Here is an 8,746-nt window from a genome sequence, read left to right as displayed (position 1 = left end):
AGGAGATGCCCTCTATTGACTACCCAGGACTAGAATGCCAAAATTAAGTAGGGGATAACGCAAGCTTAGTCCAAATTTACTAGTTTTTGGTCCACCGGCTAACATGGAACATGTGTCCTTTATTTTGTTTTAGTTGTTAAGTTTTTTAGCCCACCTATCTACTAATTGTAAGTAAATTGAACTGTGACAAATACAAGGGCCTATTTAGTAAAGGTTTTCTTCTGTTGTGTGTCTGTGGGGAAAATGTTAAGTAAACAGGGGCTTTAATGTACTGTAATCTTTTCCAAAGTAACACACCATAGATGAGAGCAGTGTGGACTACATCAATCGCTGTAGTGATGGTAACTTATTACCACAACAAAACAAAATACCGTATTTTTCACTCCATAAGAGGCACTTTTTCCATCCCAAAAAGGGGGTGCATCTTGTGGAACAAATACACCTCCGACTTCCGCGCCCCCCCCCTTACCGGTGTTCTGCTGCTGCTCGTCACCACCCTGCCATCCCCTCGCCGCTGCAGGAAAGGAAGAGAAGGGCCAATGGGCCGACTCCTGCTGCCGACAGGGCAAAGCGGCTGCCGATTCCTGCGCGCAACTCCACGAAGGGCCAGCGGCTTGCAATCGGGTCCATAAGTCTTGCCCCAATGTCAATTCCTGTTGGAGAGAAGATCCAGGCCAGCCAATCCCTGGCCCAGACCTTATCTCCGACATCAGAATTGACATCGGAGGAAGGCTTATGGGCCCGATTGCAAGCCGCTGGCTCTTCGTGGAATTGCGCGCAGGTTCAGCAGCAGGAGTCAGCCGCTGCCGTGTTGGCAGCAGCGTTGGGTGTGCTCTGTAGTCCAGGAGTGCGGGAGCCTCGTTTTGGTCAGAGGAGCCGGCTTTTGATCTTCTACGGAGGGATCTTCAGGCTCCTGAGAGGTGGGCAGTGCTGCAGTTCCTGGGGTAGGGTCTTGAGGATCGTTCCTGTAGCAATTTCAGGGGGGAGTGGTCGTGGGGGTGTAGCTTGGTGCGGGTGTGCTAGTGGCACTGGTGTATGGCCTGGGAGGTGAGCCTCTGGTTATTTGGGGTAGTGGGGTGTTGGTAGGTTGGGGTTTACCAGGATTTGGTGAAGGGGTTTTTGTGCTCCTTATGGCACCTGCTAAAAAGTCTGGTTCCAGGTGAGGGAGGGGTGGTGGAGCTCAGAGGGGTTGTTCTGCAGTGGTGGCAGTGTCTATTGGCGGACCAGGGAGGAAAAATCGGATTGGGAGGAAGGAAGGCTTCATGGAGTTGCGGCAGCAGTGGGCGAGTGGTGGACCAGGGAGGAGGAATCGGCGTGGCATGGAGGAAGGCATGGAGGCTTTGGTGTGGGAGGGAGGAAGGATAAAGGCGGGGAGGGGGCTAGAACTCTGGAAGGAAGGAGGAAGGGAGGGAATAGAAAGAGACAATTGTTAGGCCTGAGGAAGTAAGGAAGAAAAGAAAGAAAGAACTATCTAGTGCAGGAGTAGGGAACTCTGGTCCTCGAGAGCCGTATTCCAGTCGGGTTTTCAGGATTTCCCCAATGAATATGCATGATATCTATTTGCATGCACTGCTTTCAATGCATATTCATTGGGATGGCAGGCATGCAAATCTGCCCCTTGCATATTCATTAGGGCTATCCTGAACACCTGACTGGCTGGTGGTCCTCCAGGACAGGGTTGGGAACCACTGGTCTAGGACAATTCAGCACAGCCGGTTCAACATGACCATTTCACCATGGGTGTTTCCCACTGGTGCCTCTTTCTTTTCCCTTCACCCACCCGCAGTCTTCTCCTGCTTCCACAGCATCTGGTGACATCAAGGTTTGAAAGAAGAGGGACATAGCCCCCCCTCCCCACTGGTGCCTCTTTTCTTTTCCTTCACCCACCCACAGTCTTCTTCTCCTGTTTCCACATCATCTGGTGACTTCAAGGTTTGAAAGAGGAGGGGGGCATCATAAGGTTTCCCTTTATATTGGAACAGAAAGTTGTCCAGAGGGAGAGGCTCCTGAGAAAATTAGTCATGGGATAGGTGGCAAAGTTCAGTTATGGATTAAGAATTGGTTATTGGATAGAAAACAGAGGGTAGGGTTAAATGGTCACACATGGGTATGTACATGGGCTTGCAAATGGCAGTAGGAGAAAGACAGTAGATCAAGTGTACAGGCCCTACTGCTTCCTTTCATCAGCTTTCTCATAATATAAGGGAAGATGCTGAAGCCATATGAGAATCTAAATCAGAGGTTCTTAACATTTTTTGTTTCTGCACCCCTTTAACTGATAAATGAAACTCACTTCCTAAGCCATATCTCCACTAGTGACTACTACTAGCTGCCGTTAGCTTCTAAATTGCTAATAGGTCATTAAAATTACAGTAGTACACAGTTATATTAGTAATAACTGCTGTCCTTATCTAGAAAATTGCCTCAGAATTCAAGACCCTTCTCCACATCCCATTTGATCTCTTCCTGCATAAGAACCCCTGGTCTAAATCCTAGGGCAATACAGGATTCCTGTGCACAATTGTGTGTAATGCATATTAGATCTCCCACTTCTCTACAGTAGTATTCATTTCAGGTTTTTATGAGAAGGTAGTCTAATGTCCTAGCCATCACATCCACTGTGCAGGGTTATTGCAAACTTTTTTCTATGCCCTAAGGTGATCTTTGGAAAAAAATAAACCAAGCAAGCACTTGGTCAGGCTCAGATTTGGTGTAAACAGTCCCAGTGGTAGAAAGACATAGCACCAAGGTTCAAAAATGTTCCTTGTCAGGGACTTAGCAATCATTGTCCACATCAATATTCACATATCAGAAAATGCACTGATTGTTCAGTTCAGCAGTCTTTTTCACTGTAAAAGTACCATCAGCATAACAGTCTTTATTAATGTCACCTGATTTGTTTCATGGTAACCTATGTGCCATTTAAGATTTTTGAAAGAAAATGGTGCCCTATGATATTATTCACCAATAACCCAGGTGATGACGTCTTTTTTCACCCTTCTTTCCCTGTGCACAAAAGAGAGCTTTTCCACAGATTTATTTATTTGCCCTCAGAGATGCCACCAGAAGATCACCATATCATATCTTCTGGCTTTACGCACCAAATCGTCATAGGTACAAAAATATTTAGTGTGTGTCTCTATTTCGTGTGTTTTTGTTTTTCATTTTTTATTTTTAACCTTAAAACTATAAATATTTTAAATAACTTTATCAAGAAGTTTTTTAACGTTAGAAATACTTAGCTGGCTGGTGGTGAATGATGGTAAGGGATTAATGAGCCAACATGTTTCACCCTTGGAGGGGGTTTCCTCAGGGCTACTATCCCTTTTCCTGCTAGTTGCTCACGACATGACCACCCAGTAAAAGTTTTTCAGAAATGTTTCTGAAAAACTTTTACTGGGTGGTCATGTCGTGAGCAACTAGCAGGAAAAGGGATAGTAGCCCTGAGGAAACCCCCTCCAAGGGTGAAACATGTTGGCTCATTAATCCCTTACCATCATTCACCACCAGCCAGCTAAGTATTTCTAACGTTAAAAAACTTCTTGATAAAGTTATTTAAAATATTTATAGTTTTAAGGTTAAAAATAAAAAATGAAAAACAAAAACACACGAAATAGAGACACACACTAAATATTTTTGTACCTATGACGATTTGGTGCGTAAAGCCAGAAGATATGATATGGTGATCTTCTGGTGGCATCTCTGAGGGCAAATAAATAAATCTGTGGAAAAGCTCTCTTTTGTGCACAGGGAAAGAAGGGTGAAAAAAGACGTCATCACCTGGGTTATTGGTTATTGATACTTGATCCTTGTGACTAAACAACATTGTTTCATACACGGCCAGATATAATAATCTATGATATTATTCAACATGTACAATGACATTATCCCAACTCTTCTTTCCTTTTATAAAACGAAGTGGAAGCATGCACCTGGGATTCCTCAGTGAGCCATTTCACCTTTAAAAATAAAATAATTTAATTATCCCTCTCCATATATTGTACACACACATTCTGTAAATGATCTGTGAATGTCTTTATTAAAGTTTCCTGAAGGATTCTTGCAGCATATATTTATGCCTCTCTTAACTCGCACACAAAAGTGATGTCAGCATATTCAGAAATGTTTGAGACACTTGCTTTTACGCTTGTACTGTACATTTGTCTCTCTTTGCTAGAACCAACAATAGTCTCCCATCATACTGGGCTTGAACTTTCCGTGATATCTGCTTTCTATAATCACCTTGATATCTTGATGAAATCTTTCCCCATGTTCATCGCTGACATCACCAAGATTGGGTGGGAAGAAGTCGAGGTGAGATTGTAAGCGTATTTTAAGTGACATTCTGGCATCCATTAGCTGATATGCTGTTAGCATGTTCTCCACGAGCTCAGCATAATTCTCTGATCTGTGATTACCAAGAAAATTCTGAACAACCAGCATGAATGCAATTAATCCAGAATAGCAAACAGTGCAGCACATGTAAGGTGTCCTCGCTTTATCTCGGTTGCCAACTTTACAGCCAAAATAATGCTTGTATGCACTTTGACGTGCATACAAGCATTATTTTTTTGTTGATCTTGTGCAGTAAATTGTCTGCATAATACCACAACTATATCTCTCAATGCCGCTCTCTCTTCTTAATAAATTGCTTTAGTCAAACTATCAGGGCTTCAGACATGCCATTTGGTCACCACACAATTTTTTGTGTTTGCTTGGTTGCCAAAATTCTTCTCACTGGCTATGGCTTCTTCACTAGCCCCTACTCAATATGTTTCACAATTTTTTTGGTTTTTTTTAAGTGCTTCATTATATCTCAAACTTATTAAAGTGCTTAATGTCAATAATTTAACCGTTATAAAAACTGGTTAAAACTTATCTTATTATATTCTTTTTCTTGATGATCTTATCTCATCGGGAAAGGGACCTGTCATATCCGACATGTATCGCCGACAGGCTGCTTCAAGAAAAGGTCCCCCCTTCACAACTTATTCTGCACTCCGATCCACATAGAAATTATCTTATCCAAAAAAATTTCTATGTCCAGATAACCTTTATCCCCAACACTCTTCAATCTCTACATTACATCCCTCAGCACCTGCCTAGACAAATTAGGCTTAACTTCTTATAGCTATGAAGACATCACCATCCTCCTTCCTTTTGATCAACCAACACCCTACATGACAGACACACTACATAGAACACTAGAAACAGTGGCTACATGGATGAAAGAACACAAACTAAAACTGAACCCAGACAAAACAAAATTTATACTTCTTGAAAAAACCAAAACCCCAACCATAACAAACTTAGTAATAAACTCAATCACATACCCCATTCAACCCACCCTAAGACTTCTGGGAGTGATGATAGACAGATATTGTACCATGCTACCAAAAATCAACAAAACAATACAGAAATCATTCGCGGTCATGCAAAACTTAAGGCAAATCCGAAAATTCTTCGACAGAAAACAATTCCAGCTCATGGTCCAATCCCTAGTCCAAGGACTTCTAGACTACTGCAACATCCTCTATTTCCCCTGCCCCGCAGTCATGATAAAACAACTACAAACAGTACAAAACACAGACATGAGACTGATCTGTTCGCTGAAGAAATACGACCATATCACCGCCGCATACCTTGACTCACACTGGCTCCCAATACAAGCAAGAATACTATTCAAATTTTACTGTCTACTATTTAAAGCCATGACCAGGCAAAGGAGAACAGTCACCATTCATGCACCCCCCAATCAGAGGCGAAAAACGCAAAAAAATGTACGATGGCCTACTGGCCATGCAGGCAGCAAAACCAGACCACCAACTATCCAATCTATTGATCACGACACCAGACTACAAAACTTTCAGAAAAGAAATAAAAACCCTATTATTCAAGAAATCCATCAAAAAAACTAACACTGCAGAAGCACTTCAGTCCCCCTTCAGTACCTGTTCAACTCTGTATCTCTTCTGGAAATGTCCAGATAACCTCTTATGTAATCTGCCTTGAACCACAAGATAATGGCGGAATAAAAGTCACTAATGTAACTTAGGGATTCGGGAGATGCAGGCGCCACATGTGCTGCCATCTTAGCCTCCGGCTGCCTACCCCACTTGCGGTTTTTAGCAGTCAGTCTAGTGGCCATCACCCGGCGACTCCTGCAAAGCGCTCCAGTTAAGTCCAGCTCTCAATCCCCAGGCATTTAGGCGTGAAAGAGAGGTGAATTAGCAAAATGGGGGGGGGGAAGAAGCTGGTTGGCCGTACGCTTGTTTACCGCGTCAGGAAAGCAAATGTTGTCCATGGAGAAGCAGGCAGAATGCAAAGGCAACGCAAATTTATCAAGGAGCCCAGGATGGCCTCCACAATCAACTCGCAATGCCTTTGCGATCTACTGGTCGATTGCAATTGACCTTTTGGGTACCCCTGTTCTACATCATACATGCATTTTAGGAAGCTCCTGAAAACACACCTCTTCCCCAAACTTGATGACCAAGATTTAAATTAACCCTTGTTGACTCAAGACTAGACAACTTTCACTCATCAACTTGTCTGTCGACGTATTCCTTTCTCTCTACAGTATCCTGCGCATCTGAGAGTCATGCACGCGGGCAAGGCCCATCGCTTTGACAACCCGGAGGCCGCTCAGCGTTTTGTGGAGGAGAACATCCCAAAGAGTACCCCATGAACTTGGAAGTGCTCTTGCCTGCTATGTGGTTACTTGGGGTACCGGGCTCTGTGACTTGAGACTCTTGTATTGCCTACCGAGTGGGGCAGTTTTGGCCTGGTTCTGGTCTCATCTTTGAGGCCTAGTCTCTTCTACCCTTTTTCCTTTGGGGAGGGGGCGGGGGGAGTTGTAGTGCTTCTGATGATTGTTGGTTGGGGGTTTGTGTGTGAAAGTTTGAGTGCTTTCATGGGGGCTGCCCCGGTTTGTTAGGGCCGTGGGGCCTATTCTACTGCTCTTTGGCTTCCACTACTGGAAGGGGGGGGGGTGGGTCCTTGGAGAGTGCGTGGGGAGCTGAGTGGATGAGTGCTGAATGAGTTTGGTTGGGATAGGTTCTTCTCTTGTGGGCTTTACAGCGGGGGGGGGGGGAGGGGCACGGGGGTGTTGTTGGGTTTTCCTGAGCATTTTTGGTTATCACTTTCATTGGGAGCTGGGGATGGGGGTGAAGTGTTTGTTTTACTGTCCTCTTTGTTCTCCTGGGGACTTCCCTGGATCCTCTTCTGGGTGGCTCGGTTGTTTGGGCCATGGACCTTGTCCTCTCCTATCTGTTCTGGTGGGTTTTTTCCCACCCTGTGTTTTTTCTCTTTTGGAGTTCTGTTTGCTCTTGGGAGGAGGGGACTTGAACTCTCGGGCGATATTGTAGGGATCCTGTGATAGGTGCATGTGGCTTCCTGGAAGTGGCACCTCTTGCGGTGCGGTGTACTGGCTAGGTTTGGAGGGTTAGGAGGGGAGGAGGGGTAATCTCTGGTTTAGACAGGTGTGGCTAGTTCCTTGGAGTGTAGGGCGACTGGAGGGGTGGTGGCTGGGATGCCCCTCTAGTATATTGCTAAGGGTTTTTCTGTATCTGCTTGTTTTTCTTCTGTTAGTTCTTTCTGGAACATAAATTAACCTATTGGAATGTGGGGGGGTATCCATTCCAACTTCTATAACTTTCTCACTTATATTCAAGCAATGATTTACTTATGCCACAATTTCATTGAAAGTTTCATGCACATCACATCTGAATGAGGGTAGAGCCTCAGAACCCCGTGCTTAATAATGTCAATTACTGCACTATAAAGGGAAAAGATCTTCACTGGCTCTTGACCCCCTTCCTACCTACAGCAAACACAGTAAATGTTTCAAAACGGTGTCAGAAAAGTCAAAACTACTTAGCTTGTAGGTAGAATGTTCAATGGTATTGAAAATGTGTTTTGTCTCTGCCAGTCCCCCATTAAACGGTATAAAATTCTACAGTTGCTGAATTGTACTAAGACATCTTTAGCTTTTTTGCAGGCAACTAGGCTGTCCTCTGCGGAACATGCTAAATTATGCACTTTGTGGGTGGGTGCCCATCTTGAGGCTCCAGCTCTGGGGGGGAAGGGGGCATGATGATCTTGATCCATAAGGGTCTTCAGTTACAGACTCATAAGGTTATTAGGGATCCCAAGGGACGCTACCTCATTGCCTCTGTGACTCTTAATCATAAACCTTTATTTTATGTAATCTTTATGCTCCTAACAGTCCCCCAGGCAAATTTTTTCAGAAGCTGCATAACCAGTTGTTGCAGTTTGGAAACCTTCCAATGATCATTGGGAGGGATTTTAATGAAATTTCTGACCCATGGTTGGATCGTTCTTCCTTTGCTGGGAGGGAGGCTCATAAAACCTATACAGGGGCTGTGCTATTGGCCTCTTCTCTGGACTTTCTGGATGTCTGGAGAGTTCTACACCTGGTGGAATGGGATTACTCTCATCTTTCTCGAGTCCATGGGACACTATCACGCATTGATCTTATCCTTGTTTCTAGAGAGCTGCTTCTGGCTGTACAGGAGGTGAAGTTCGGCCCCATTGAAATTTCTGACCATGCATGGGTGGGGCTCCATTGGTGTTGGGGGCCCTCTCGAGGGGGTGGTGCCCATTGGAAATTTCCCTGCCATTTGTATAAGAACACTCACTTCCAGGATCCAGTGAGGGGATTTTAAACATAACAATCGGGAGCGTAGAGAGGACCCCATCCTTTACTTGGAGATGGCAAAGTTGG

This window comes from Geotrypetes seraphini, chromosome 3 (genome assembly GCF_902459505.1).
Source record: "Geotrypetes seraphini chromosome 3, aGeoSer1.1, whole genome shotgun sequence".
NCBI lineage: Eukaryota > Metazoa > Chordata > Amphibia > Gymnophiona > Dermophiidae > Geotrypetes > Geotrypetes seraphini.
The sequence above is the reverse complement of the archived record's forward strand: the minus strand, read 5'-3'. Positions refer to the sequence as shown.